Raw genomic sequence first — 15,535 nt, forward strand, 5'->3', positions numbered from 1 at the left:
CCTAGTGAATTTCATGGAATAGTATTTTTAAGTATAGTCAGAGCTACATTGTCCCCTATGGCATTATTCAGCAGGCAACCACACTGGCTATAGAAATGAAGTTCAGCACTGGGAAAACCCACTAAGTGCTTTTAAATTGCTAAAATGGCATTTTTCCTTTGAAGTGTGCCAAGATTTTTAGAGACAGGGTTTAGGCTGTCCATTTCATTTATACACTACAAAAATAAGACTTTACATTTTCCTGATCCAATCCAAAACCCATCTCATCAGGTCTTGTAAGACAGGGCCATGTTTTAGCTTGCATGCTAAATTATATTTCTTTCTAAAAAGTAGCACTGAAAACCTGGGTTTATGGTTTCAAATATATTTTGGGGTTGGAAATATACTGTTGAGTTCTAATGTGTATTTATAAGGCTATTTGAGCTAAACAATTCCCTCCTCAGCAAGTCCCACTGCAGTCAATAGGACTGTTCTCTGGTAACACGCTGCTCAATACTAGCACAAGCAGCGAAATTCAGCTGATCTGCTGCTCTGGGCTGGAAAAGAAGCAGGAAAAAGACATTTTTAATTCTGTTTATCAATATTTCCAGGATTTCTACCTCATCCTAAATTGTTTCTGGCTTTACTAATGTAACATGTTTAATCTTCCCTATTTTTAATGTTATCCTCTACTTTCCTACCCACATCCTTCTTTTCAGAAGAAAATTCTCTCCACTGCTTCCCTCTGCAGAGCTTCACTCCACACTCTCAATCTGTTCCTGAGGGCTCGCCTCAAGGAGACACTTAGCATTGGAAATATTGGAAAAACCAGCCCTTTTACAGAGCCAGGATGCCTCTGCCAAACATATATATAATGTCACCTGCTGTGGCAGGGGTCGGTGCCCAGGTGCCGGCAGTGGGGCTGCAGGCCCAGCCCTTGGAGAGGCCGCGCTGCCCCTGCCCATTCCAGCCTTTTCCTGACACTCCCAGCCGACTCCAGAACGGCCTCACCCATGGCCCAGCCCACACCCTCAGCCCAGCGGGTTAAAATGTGTCCAGTGAAGGGCAAAATCCTACACAGGCAGAGGGGCGAGGGAGCCTGAGGAGAACTGGGGATCAAGGAGGAGGAGGAGGAGGGAAGGGGGTGCCCTGGGAGCCAGGACAGAGACTCCCCTGTGTGTCCTGTGGGGAGAGGCTGGAGCAGGTGGATGTCTCCTGGAGGAGCACTGGCCCACAGAGGACCAGGCGCTCCTGACAGGACTGCGGCCCTGGGAGGGGAAGGGAAAGGCCCAGGGTGGAGCAGGGGAGCAAGAAAGGATCAGCAGCAGAGCGCTGACCCCAGCCCTCAGCCCCTTGCACTGCTTCTTGTGTGGGGAAGTTGATCCTGGGAAATGGGGAAGGGCAGGGAGAAGGCATTGTTTTAATTTCTCTTTGATTTTTACTATGCAAACCTATTTTAACGGGCAATAAATTGGTCTCCCCACAGCGGAGTCCGTTTTGCCTGTGGAGGCCTCTGGTGAGCGACCTCCCTGTCTGCACCTCAACCCATGAGCTTTTTCACCTTATTTTCACCCCTGTCCTGGTGAGGAGTGTGGGTGAGAGAGTGCTGGGTGGGCAAGGCCAACCCACCACAGCTCCTGGCTTTAGCTGAAGTCCCTGACACATCTGAGCGCACGTTTTGCCACAGGGGTCAGACCCATCACTTATTGACAACTGAGTTCAAACCTTAACGTAAACCATGATTTCCTACAGATTATTATCCAAAGTAAATAAGAATGGTAAAACCAAGCAATTGCATAGTAATACCTTTAATTAAGTGACTTCATTTTGCTGTATTTTTCATTAAATGCCTTGCGTAAATGACATAGCTGGGATAATAATATTCCTTGGATATTTCAGGATTTAGGTGGTCCAAGGTATTCATCCCAAAAGTTTAGATTCCAGTTGCCTCATAGGTCACAGATTAAGGTCTCTCTGGACAAAGTTTGGTGTGTGGATGTCCTGAGCCAGCCTGAGCTGTGCACGGAATCCTGGCAGATTCTCTAGGGTTAAGGCAGCAGGCTGGATGAACACAGATGGTGGACTAGGTCCATCTTGTAAACAAATATTTATACCTGCCTCCCAGCAATCTCAGCAATTCCAGGTACGGATTATCTGCAGCACAGAGCAGAGGTGCAAATTTTGATGGAATTACTCCCAAAGAAGGACACAGAAGCAATTAAATTCATATTTAAAGTTCAAAGACCATTAAAAACTTGTACTGCATGGCATAGGAAACTAAAAGATTATTAAGTGAATAATTAGAACAAAATGAGACCTTGATTTTGACCTTTTGCACATTGCAGTTCCTTTTTCAACATCAAGCTAACTTGAAGTGGATGGGGAACAGATGAATCACTTAGAACCACTTTGCAGAGTCCACAGGATCCCTAAACCAGCACTGGAGAATTGTACTGATGTCAAGGGAATCGTGGATGGTGAAGAGCTGGTGTGCTGGAGCCACTGCCATCCAGTCTGCTCTGGAAAACCCATCTCAAATCCAGCAGAACCCTTAAAATTTAATCAATGGTGTGCTAATAACCCCAATATTGTTTTCTCTTTTGATTTGAATACTCCTGCGCTGGTTTGAGACAAATTTGGAGGAAATTTGTCCCTTCACGCCCTTCACTCCTAATGCAGTATTTTTTCCTTCTGTGGGTTTATTAGTTTATTATTAGTTTTTGCCTCTTACCAGGGTCCTTCAAAACACATATCAGCTGCCATTGTCACCTGCAGCCCTTTGCAGTTTGGTGTCATTTGGACATTTCATTAGCCCACTATTTCTTGTCTGTCCTCCAGATGCTAAAGAGGCTGAACTGAGCACTAATGCCTTCGGTAACTAATTCAACAAGTTCCTCATGCTCAATAGACTATTGTTTGTAATATCACAGCCTTTGCTCACAATCTGTCAGCCTAATTTCAGCCCACATAGCAATGTCATTAAACAAGACGGCAGTTTTGGTACAAAGAAGCCAAGAACTGTAGGAACAAAACACCTCCTCGCTTTAAGAGATGCTTTGTAGAAAACTGATAAAGCCACAGAAGAACATTTCTTGGTGTCCAAGAAAGGATATAAACTTCCCAATGTTAATCTCATAAACATACTGAACAGGTTTTTGTACTGCTTTCACAGCGCTGTAGTCATGGGCAATTGATTTATTCTAATGGATGAGAATTATATTCCAATACCACAGGTAACACAGTGACATGCATTAGAAACTATGGAACAGGAATTAAAACATTGATTACAGCATTCCATTTAGATATTAAGCCACTTTCACACTGAATATAAACATTTTTTCTTAAGTGCAAATCACTTCCAAGCTGATTTTTTTTTTAATATCTGTAAAAGGTTCCATAAATTTTTTTTCTTGCCTTTTTGCTAAATATATAGCAAGAGAGGAAACTATTGAGTAAGTGGGTAGACAGCAAGTGCCTCTTGTGTCCCAGGAATCTCTGTGCAATTCCACAATGCATACCCTGTGCTTTGCAGTACCTGCAGCCAACAGTTTCTGTGCTGAAATGATGACAAATGTAAGAGAAAGCCAGATAGAACCAATTTTGTGTAATGTACCTACCAACAGTTTTCAGTCATGATACAACCACTGTACGACCCTTCATGTGCACAGTTCTTATTCTGTGTACATTGCCAGTCTGGTAATTTGTGATAGCAGTAAGAGAGTCTGTTCACATCCCCATTGGTTAAGTATATTCTTTTACAATCAGAGAAAAACGTCTCACACTACTAAAACATCAGCTTTGCTTTACTTCACTTTGAGTTCATGCCCACATGAACTCATCACCACTCCATTCCATAAATACAGAAGTCATATATATGAGATTATACAGCATTTTCCAAAGCCTCATCACTCCATATCTTGTGATTAGCACTATGTTTGGGGGTAACATTACAAAACACAAGATATTAATGTTATTGAAGGTACATGTATGATTAATGAACTGATTGAGTAACATGACCTGCAAGGGAAAAAAAACAACAACATTATGAGCAATAAAATCTGAACTGGTTGGCATTCTAAGATAATTCTTGTTTAACTTTTTTTTTAATAATCTAGGTGCACATCTGGATGTCAAATAACTTTCTGACTATATCTTAAAAGTAAAACAAGCAATTTATTAGGGTAGCCAGCACTTTGCAAAACACTTTGGATTTTCTCTCCTATGCACTCTGAAATTAGTTGCAGGGTTTTTTTCTATTATTATTTTACTTTACAGAAATACTAGCACAGATCTTTTTAAACTGATGGGAAGATGTGAACAAATCAAATTCCCAAATGTCTATAAGCTGACTTTCACTTAGCCTTGGGGTTTGTTTTTAAGACACACTCAATTTTCAGTCACAGTTCTGTTCAATACTCTTAGCATACTGAGAAGAGAGGAGACATACTTTCCTTTAATCATTCAAGCTGAAATTCCTAATTATATTTGCTTAAATTGCTTTACAGAGTAATGTTTAGTGCAATGCTCTCAAAATGTGAATAGTGAAAGGGGTCAATAGCATGTTTCAAGTTTCTTTAAAAGTCAGAAAAAAGCCCAATGATACTATTTTATTAATCATGCAACATACACTTAGTCCTCATAAAATATTAATGTATATTGCTTCCTACATCAATAAAAAGTGTACTTTACACAAAGAAAGAAAACCTGCTTAAGAAAACGCTAGCTAAAGTCACTAAACATTCTAACAATTATCATAAAAATGCTAGAAAATAAAATATAGATATGTTAAGCAATCCTAAAATCTTCTTAAACCACACATTGTGCTTGCCTACAGAGAATTTTTAAGATGAAAAATAGACCTTGAGGGTCTTAGACAAGCCTGAGGCAATATAAAGAAAAAGGTCAAACACTCTGCTAAAAAGGACCGTTATCTTCAGAACAACAACTTATCAGCCAGCTTGCAGCCCTGCTTATTTACAGTTATTGGTCCCAGAGGAAGTGCACTTCAGCGCAGGGCGCGATTACTTTGTAATGAGTTTGCCAGAAATGGTAAAGGAAACTAATTTGTAACAATGTGCTGTTCCCGGCACATGAACTTTCTCAGACACTTTTTTTTGTCCGGCCATGAATAACTAACTTCAAGCCTCCCTAATAAGCAGTGAAAACAGAAGTGCTCTAAACCCGACTGAGTGGCGAGCGTAAATGTGCTGAAATATCAGTGATTATCCCTCTCAGCTGTCCATTACAGTACTCATGATGACCACCAATTCCCCTGTGGTGGATGTATAGAATGCAGGTTTCAGGGGGTGGATTTGCACATGAAAATTAACACCATTTGGAAGAAAATAGCCTGCACCTGTCACAGATTAGCAACAAAAGGTCAAATGCCTCCTTTTACACCTAGAGCGCTTGCATATTGTATGCCTTGCTTATAGGAGCCTAATTCTAGTTTCTTAATTCAGAAAAGTGAGCACCATGGTGAACTGAGGAGAAAAAAAGAATTAAATCTTGGCTAAAAGCTATCAATAAATCTATTGATCAAGATACATATGAATGGAAGTAGCTGAGGCAATCTCTGTCTCTAAAAGAGGTAGTTTTTCAAAAGAGAATTACACAAAGTGCTCTTCTGTTTTTGTCAATATGCTGCCAGGTTTTGAAATGCTATTTTTCATCCACACAATAAAAATCTTGACAAGTAAGCAATAGAAAATCACTAATACACTTGCAGCTGCATTTCAATCTATACAAATTCTTTAAACAAAAACAACCAAGGAACAGATTGGAATATACATCATTTTCAGTTGAACCTGGGATCAAGTCCAAGATAGCCAAACAGCATTAATCTATATTTCATGCAACTCTGTATTTCACAAAATAAGGTAAAATGTTGAATATGGAATACTCTTGATGGAATTCATCCTTATAGATCATAAAACACATTGAGATGATAATGCAAAGAAATTTCATCAATATGTTCTAAATGGAACAGGAACTACAGGGACTGAGATCTGTAAAAACTTCTCTCAACTGAAAGATTAGGTATCTTCTGAAAGGAGTGCATCTAGGAATATCAGATGTAAATTCCCACTTGCTTTATGGTCTTTGTCTGCGAAAAGAATTCATAAAAAATAGTTCGGCAATAAGTCCTAAAGAACTTCTAAATAGTATTTGAATTCTAAATAGAAAAAGAAAAATCTAATTAAATAGTGATGATCTCTAACACCCACAACAATTTTTGCATCATGTCCTAGATTCCTGCCCAGAGCATACATCAGCTCAAGATATCTGAAACGACAAAGCACGTGATTTGAAAAAAGAAGACCATACCATAAAAAAAAATATATATAACACCTGCAAATTATAGTTTAAATTATTAAAATTGCACATATCAAGCTCTGCAACACAAAGTAATATCTACACTGCCACAGTTAAATCAATGTTCTGCAGAAAAATCCTCAGTACTCTTCAGCAATATAGTATTCTTTTAAAAACCTGATGTTTCAGTTAAAACCATAGCATGACCACTCTTGGTAAAAATCCAGACTGCCAGACTGCCTGGTCAAGACTATCAAACAGGCAAAGTATTTCCACAGTACACGGCTCAAAAAGCTGGATGTTTCAGACTTGATTTGCAGTCTCTTTTCTATCTTCCCTCCTCAATTAAGCAAGTTGAAATTGTTGTTTCCATTATATTTTAAGTTTTTATCAATAGTGACATCCAAAGAACAGCAAATCCGTAGTTTTTGTGAAAAATGCATGGGAACAATGACTTAGGTCTTAGCAGCAGTAAAAGGCCAGGTCCTATCTCTGCAAAGAGTAAATCAGGATATAGAGCTCACAGGGGCTGAGAAATTCTGATTGAGCTTTTATTGTAAGCAGACGATGTGATAAAATCTAATTGTGACTGACAGCACATGAAAATTCTAGCTTTACATTTTTCTTGGTTATCTATGTAAACAACATTAAAATAAATGGTATTTTTGGGGTATATGTAATTTATGGATCTCTATTTGTTTCTTTGTTTCTTCAGGCGTTGCTCTTAATTCATAACTATGAGAGCCTGCTCTGATTTTCCACACCTTTTCAAGATCACACTCTGAGTTCCACTCTCCCCAGTACTTTTCCTCCCAAGTGATAAGTAAGGTGCACTAGATGCATTTCCTGGGGGCATTCTGCCCACAGGCCCTGGGAACACAGTTACTGCTTCTCAGTGGTCCCAAACAAGTGTAATGAATAAATCTTTAATTCCTTTGTATTGGGTTAAATTGCAGAAATATTAATGATGTGTAGCCTAGACCAAAACACCCACAGGAGTTTTATAAATTAAAACTTTTATCTGAATTAGAGTAGGAGGTAGAATTGTCTTCCACACAGAAAATTAAGGGAATTGAAAACCTTTAAGAAAGAATAAGGTTGAAAAAGGAGAGAATCATAAATGATCTTAAATCTATTTGTTGAATATAAAAGAAAGAGGGGTGGGATGGGCAATGCCATGATTTACTTTACTAAAAAAAGTTACAAAAAGATTCTCATATTTCAGGAGTCTGGACAGTCCTGCCATTGGACAGCTTTAGGATGAATTCTTCCTTTCAGAAAAAAATACTTTTCTTGGTCACAGGTGTTTGAATGATGTCTGGGCAAAGGGAAAGGGAGAATAGTGGAATTAAAATTTATTAAGTAGGTTTGATCTCCCTCCTGCAATGAGAATACTATTACAGAGATTTCACATTATAAATAACTGTAAAGTTCTAGCAGGTGTTAATCCCAAAGGCCACATACTGACATCACTTACAACTTTCTTTTATAGTCCAGGAGAGTAAACAATGCAATTTAGAAAGACAACACAAGCAGCTAGAACTAGAATTTTTTCTGTCTTTTTATGTTCGTTAGGTAAGGCAGTCTTAATGGTGATCCCAGTTCAGAGCACAATGAAAAACAGCAACAAGTATTCCTGAATATTTAGTGATCATGATTGCTCAACAACCACTGTGAGCAAAGTAGCACAATACACATATCCCTGTTAATATTACAAAGACCATTGTGTAAACAGCAGGCTTCCTTATGTATTAAGAAATTATGCAACACAATCTTGCTGAAAGAATTCAATAGTTTTGATCAAATGAGATTGATATTTAATCACTTGCAGCCAAAGAGCCTTATTTCAAAATTGCCCTTTTCAATAAAAACTAACGCTTTCAGTTAAAGGGCCTAAAAAATGTGGTGCTGCAAAGAATAAAATGTCAATGTTCACCATGTAGGGAAATTGTAAAGGATAGATAAAATGGAGTCAGTCTCTTGACTCCTTCTCCTACATCTGTGAGAGTCTTATGAATTACAGAAATATCAGCAGACCCCAAGACTGCAGGACAAATGCTCCAAAAACTCACAAAATCATGTACATACGCAAACTGGCAGTGGTAAAGCAGCAAAGCATCAACTTAGTAGGGAGTGTCAAGAGTGCTTAAAAATCAGAGGCCCATGCCCTAAGATGGCCATTGCACACCCACTACACCAAATCCACCAAATCCCCAGAAAAACAGATTTCTCTTCTCCCTCTTTATCAATTCCCCAAAGGCCTCCAATGACAGATGGGCAGTTATTTATCCACAGCAGTGAACCTTTGTTAAAGGAAAATCAGAATACAAAGAGGTTTTGCATTAGTGTCATGAAACTCAGCTTTCTTTAACAAAGCGTGTGCTCCCAAAATGGGTCTCTCACGGCTGTGCTTGTACCCCATCTTTCAGAGCAGAGCTCTTAAAGGAAAAGCATTTGGGGAAATTTCTGTCTGGAAGTCACTTAGCATATAATGGGTGCTATTCTAAATAAATAATTAATAAGTTAATAAATAAATTATAACAATGTCTGCAGCCTTTACCACGGAAGCAACCAGCAAGGCAGATGAGGGGATAGGAACTGCGGTACCACAGTGGGATGTACCATCGCTGGTGTGTCACAGTGAAACATGTTCTAAATACTGACTTGGTTGGGGCCTGGTGCTCAGTGTACACCACTGAAATCTGTTGCTCTCTATAGCCTCTGACGTAAAACATTCTCATATTTACCTGCTGCCTAGACGGCACAGGTGTGCAAAAAAAGAATTAAAAATGGCTAAAAATGTTAAAAGCTGCATATTCTTTATTCTTAAGTACAACACAGCAGTCCTACTTATGTAATGCTTCCTACTCAATATATTCATCATTTTGCAAAGACCCTGAGAATTCTTGTAATGCAAAAGAGAAGAAAGTTCTTTCATCCTACAAGGGAGGATATTCCTGTTGATTTATTCCTGCACAGTAATGCTGTAATTCTGCATTTGGCCTAGTTTGGTGCCTTATACATAGAATCACCATTTTTCCAGGGGAAACCTTCCAAAGTGTAACTACAGACGGACACTTGAATAAAAATGGAAATCTTAATCATTTTGGAGACCTATAGTTATATTATATCCTCAAGGACTTCTCAAAAGTCACCAGAGCTGTAAATAAAATCAGAGGTTTTTTATTAAAGAGTATTAATGGAAAGGTTCCAGGTATTGCCTTATAAAAGAATCTTGCTTTTTGAGACGGATCCTGGATAAAAACGTTCTTTAACTAATAAATTACTGGGTTTATAGCTAAAACTTTCTTTGTCACATAAAAAAAAAATCCTTGAAAAAAGGTACTGTAAGGATAGACTTTCCATACAAGTACTGAATCTGAATAATATCTGTCCTACATACAGCTTTTGCAGAAGAAACAGTCTTATTTTAGTTTATTATAAAACTGAATTTGATTCTCTATGCCATTATCAATCTAGTCACAAAAACAGTTTGGGGGCTAGAAATGTTATTCTCATTCAATACATTAATCCCATCATTTCATTGCCTAAAAGTGGTATCTTACCATATAATCTCCATGATAAAATTTACAGATAGACTTCCCTGCAGTCTGGGTACATTTTTAGCCATTTCATCAGATTAGACTGATACACAACTTTTCTGCTCATCTCCTCCTCCTCTGTAGCTCCTGCTCTGACATTCTTTTGTAGAACAAGGGGATTTCGCTACTTTTCTCTTTATTATACAGCATTTTGATCCTTCTGTAGGTAATGGAACTTCCTCCTGTATTTTCACTTATATAATTTTCTGACTCCTGTGTCTTGCTATTTTCCTTTCCTCCAGACACCAGCCTGTTCTGGAGGCCCCCCTTGATTTTCAGACCTACCAGTATTTAGGAAATGCCAATACTGTTCATATTCTAACTACAGTATGTAGGTTTGTTTTTATAATGCTGCTAGAATTTATACAGGCCTTTGTAGCTGTACCCACATGGATGTTAAAGAAAACTGCTTACCCTCATTTGTCTTTGTTTAGTTAAAGCTTAAATTAGACCTTAAAAAACTATCTAGTTGATGTTATTTTTTCAATCAGAAGTGATAATTTAAATATTGACATTTTAGATGGCACCAACATGTTTTTGATTACTGCTATGGTTACAATGGTTTTTTATATCTGAATGTCTGTCTTAATTTTGTTGGGGTTTTGGTGGTTTTTTGGTTTTTTTTATTTTGCTGAATCCAGAAGCATTTCCTTTTATTTCAAAGTATTTCTATGTTTGTAGTAAATTAAACATTAATCTTTCTCTGCAAATGTCAAGTGATATTTAAATGTTTTTCTGGCAGATAAATGATTATTAATATTAATGCAATAAAATCACTGCTCTTTGTCCTTTCTTTGATATTTAAGAAAAAATTAAGAATGTCAAAACAGTTCTGCAAAAAGAGAATTCATTGGTCTACCATCCACTCTTCATTAGCCTGAGAGGTAAAAAAATTACTGATCTTGTGAGACAATGTGTTTATAGAATCAGAAAGGATTGAAAATGAATTACTCTATCAGTGGTAGAGTGTGTATCACTTCAATGTGAAAATGCCTTGTTAAAGTTCATTTTAATTTAAAGCCCCCTTTTGTCATTCAAAAAGCTTTAGCACAACGAAAGAATCTTTGTCACTTTCATAATTAGCCCCTCTTGCACTAAATGAGAATAAAATCTGATCAGAAGTCCATACAGGCAAGGTCATAAATCAAAGAGAAAAGCTCCACAACAGTCCTGTAAGATGTCCAAAGGCACACACAGCTTGGAATTAAAGCACTGTAGTCAGGATCCACTCCCAGAAACACAGCACAAAAAAAGCCCCAATAATATCTGTTTGACAGGCTAAATTTATCTCCATATTCTGTAGCCCTATAAACACAGTTTGCCGTTTAGGTACAAAAGCAATTTCAGCACCAAGGACAATCCAGGAAAGCAAACAGCTGTTAAAGTGCTACTATCGCCATTTGCCAAGCAAAGTCAAATTAATTTAACTTAATGCTCTCACTTCAAACTGTGGCAGTAAAACAACAAAAAAAAATGCCATATATGATAATTGTCATAAAGCAGGAACAAAAGTTGTATTAACAGAAAAAACTCCTTAGGAAATAGAGTTTAATTTTATACCCAGAGTGAGTATGCAGCTCCGCTCAAATTTAAACTGGATTTTATTCAACTTATTTTCATTTTCAGAGGAAAGTAAAAAGAAATTTTGAAAGATGCAATAAAATTCTCAACCTTGGACAGCTATGGAGAGAGTGACAGCACATCACTCTCTCTACTCAGGGATCATCAGAACACCAACAGATATCCAAGCCATCAACATATTATTTTACTCCCCATGTTAACTCAGAATGAGGATTTCATCAGAAAGTGATGCCTAAAACATGGGGAGAGAGGAGGGCAAGGCGAGGGCAAGGGAGGAAGTTGAGGGGATGATTCTTATAAAGTGGCAGCCAGCAATGAAATTTGTATTCTACAATAGATACCCCTTCTACAATTCCATGTATTATGTTAACACTAAATGCTAATCTTAAATTTTAATCAGATGGGGTATTTTTAAAGCAGCTACATCCATCCAAACAGGAATTTTCATGAAAATGCACATTCACATCTATAAAGTCTACATATATGTGTAGACATTTGTATTTGTATATCCCTACCTTCAAATACACTGCTGTGTACAGTAAAATTGTGCAACTTTCCTCTATGAGATTTTGGATTTTAACAGTATTTTGTCTGCAGAACCAAGCTGTTAAAGTCCTATCTCTAACCATGCAAACACCAAACTACTTTCAAAGGAATGGCTTGTTTCGAGGGTGTGTTTGCTTACATGTCTGTCATATGTTCCCGAAATTTCATGTTACAATAATTATATAATGATAATTATATAATTCAGTTCCACATATCTGGAGACATATGGAGTCAGCCTGCTAAGCAACAGATTGAAGAGCATCAGTGTGACAAAAAGAGAGCACTGCCTTTCTCCATCCTCCTACAATCTCACGCTTTAGTTCACTAACATTGAGCTTCTCACGTTGGTTCAGGTAGTGAGCACTCAAGTTTCCCCCTGGACACAGCCCCCCGTGCTTGAGACACAAAAGAAATGTAATTTCCCTTGTTTCTCAGACATACAGGTATCTAACAGGTGCAATTTGCCAACTCTCATACAGGCAAAGCAAGCCTGGGAACTGTGACAAGGGTGTGCAGGTGATTAGAGAAAGAAAATGGATTTAAGATGGATGGGATGAGCATCTAAGTCAGACATACTATTGAAATTGAACTGCCTAGATCTTTTTTCTTATAAGTGAGTATTCCAAAAAGCCAATAAAGCTTTTAAACAAAAAGCAGGCTTTTTTACAATATAATAAACTAGATTAATTGGCTTTTAAATACAGAAAACTCAAAATGACTAAGTATGAAGGATCAAAAATCAGAACAGAACTCCCTTGCCCACTCTGCTCCTGCTATACTTTTCACCTTTATCTGAATTTCCCAAAATGCAGAGGAAACTATGGTTTTAAAGCCAATCACATCACACACTGACTTTTTCCACTCTTCTAATAATTCTTTGATATCCAGAAGTTTCTAGCCTACCAAGACGCCCACTTAAGCTTGATTTAGGATTCTAATTAAGTGGATTAAAATTAAATTTTCTTTTATTTGACTGTATCTCCAAATTTTTTCTCACTGGGTTTCTTTTTGGTAGGAACATATTTTTCCAAAAAGAAAAGAAATAAATCTAAAAAAACGGAAAGATTTAGATTTTCAAAATAGACAACATTTTTTTTTGCAAATTATTTTATGAAGCCAGAAAACAAATCAATATTTCTAAAGCAATTAGTACTTAAATATCTTTACTGTGATTGTTGGGCTGTATTATTGTTTCTCATGGACATGAAGTAACCTTGATCAATTATACAGATCCAATGTTGCTGTTGACTCTTCAAAGGCAGGGACATACACACACTTAGCAGTATTATTTCTATTCAAAATTAGGCTGAATTTCTAAAGAGGGGTGCCAATTTATGTAAGAATCTAAAGAAATAGCAAAACTTTTCAGTTAAAAATAACAACTACTTTTGTTACATATTATGTTTTACTTCTGTTTTACTAGTATATCCCGACAATACAAGAAGCTGCTGATATAATAATATAAGCTCTTTAAAACACAATGCAAATTAACTATGAGATAAAGGGGTTAATTAAAATTACTTCTTTAAATGTATCCATGGTTAATTTCAACTTTGTTTGAGTCTATATGTAGGTGCTTTACAACACATTCATTCCCTATGACATACACAAATCTTTTTCCTATTAAATGCATTGGAAAGTTCTCATACATTATGAAACAGTGGTCAAGGAGTTACAAAACAATTATCACTTTAAGAAGCAAGAAATTATTTGTGGTTCCTAATTTTAATAATATTCTAGTACTTTAACCTCAATAACATGTATTTCTTTCGTTTATTTACTTGGCAGTAAAAAATCAGATATTCAACGTGTTAGTAAAAAAATTTTTACGTTACTATCAAGAGTGAAAAACTTTAAATAACAAAATTAACAAATGTCACTAGCTTTAGACAAATAGACCTGCTTTTTCAAAAGCCAGTCTTCAAAACCAGGAACTTTTATAAACTCTGTGTATTCATTTTCATATTTTTACCATACTGACAGGAAAACATTATCTCTGTGACTGAAAGATGACTTTCTGTCACACTGCTGATGTGAAAGGCAGTCAGAAACTGAAGGACCTTTGGCTTTAGAATATCCCAGACTCACAAGAAACATGGCAGTCCCACTGTCCCCTCTGAGGATGGGAATAGTTTATACTTCGGGAATTTTAATTAGAATTTAAAAGATTTCCAATTCTGAACAGGTGGGCAGCTTCTTATAGCTACTAGGATGGCAGGAGTGCTGTAAATATCAATTTATAAACTCTTTAACAAATAAGAATATGAATAGAGGATAGCAGGAAACCTGAAGGGCTAGCAGCTATATTTTCATTTTTTTTAAACTAACTTTTTGTAGTCAGCAAAGTGATTTTGTTAAGGTCATATAAAACTTCACCTGCAAAAAGAACTTCTATACACGCTGAGGGATTTGGCCTCAGTGCACAGAACCAGGGATTCCAGAGTCACATGGATATTCAAGCTTCTTTTTTCCTCTTTCTCTCATTATTTTTGCATTTGCTGCTGCATTTTGCTGTTCCTCAAGGCCTCGAACCCACCCTGGAATAGAACCCACACCAGCCCTCACCCTGAGCACACTGAATTACAAGAGTGTGGTCCAAGGTGGCACCACCTGTGTGTGTCACACCACAGGGCAGTGACACTGCCCATGGCTCCCATATTGAACTGAGCCTCCACATTCCTCTGCAAGGCACTGGACAACATCAGGACACATCAGGACATTCTTCCACTATCATCCAGCAAAGAATAATAATAAACATGGAGGAAAGATTGGCTATCAATTTTTAGGGGGCTCTGTTACTGCAAGACAAGATCATTTTGTAGGACTAGACAGGTTAATTAAGAATACTACTAATAAAGAAGTTTATTTTATTTGGTTAGATTTTCTTGGTGGTGAAGTCTTTCTGCAGGATTTGAAATAATTCACAAACATTATCTTTCCAATATAACATCCACAGTAAAATGACATTGGATTTCATATTAATCAGCCAATGCTGAATTTTCTCCATATTTTCTAGTTCATACACTGTGGAATTTCATTTTGTTAAAATATACTAGCCTATATTTGCTCTCACTATGGATTCATGTAGATAAAAAAGACCAAATCACAATTATCAAATTATAATAATACAACTTTCTGATTTCAGCATTCTTCCTTTCTCAGAAGAACCAACAATTTAACATATGTCCTCTAGTTATTATTATCAGTTAGCAAAGCTTGTTACAGTACTGTCAAAGAACACAATATTGCTTTTCTCCTCATCTAGGTTAAATCAGCCAAAACTGAATAGGTTGCAAAAGATAATGCTTGTTCTCCCTCCTCTTTCTTTACTCAGCTGGTTCATTCTTCATTAGTCTGAGTCGGAGGAGATAATCTAACACAGTTTTTCCAACAGTATTTAAGTTTCCCTGTACTGCTGAAATAATATCAGTTATTGTTACATTCTATCTGAAATAGTATCTATTATTCCTAATATCTGTTGAAGCATGGCAGACTATAAAATAGCATCCCTA

General features: G+C 37.1%; 1 protein-coding gene across 5 annotated transcripts in view; it reads right to left on the reverse strand.

The window, feature by feature from the left end:
* Window positions 1–15,535, reverse strand: part of BEND5 (BEN domain containing 5) — an 885,907-nt gene that overhangs the window by 839,939 nt on the left and 30,433 nt on the right. The window lies entirely within an intron of this gene.

The sequence above is a fragment of the Corvus moneduloides genome, chromosome 9 (assembly GCF_009650955.1).
Source record: "Corvus moneduloides isolate bCorMon1 chromosome 9, bCorMon1.pri, whole genome shotgun sequence".
Lineage (NCBI taxonomy): Eukaryota > Metazoa > Chordata > Aves > Passeriformes > Corvidae > Corvus > Corvus moneduloides.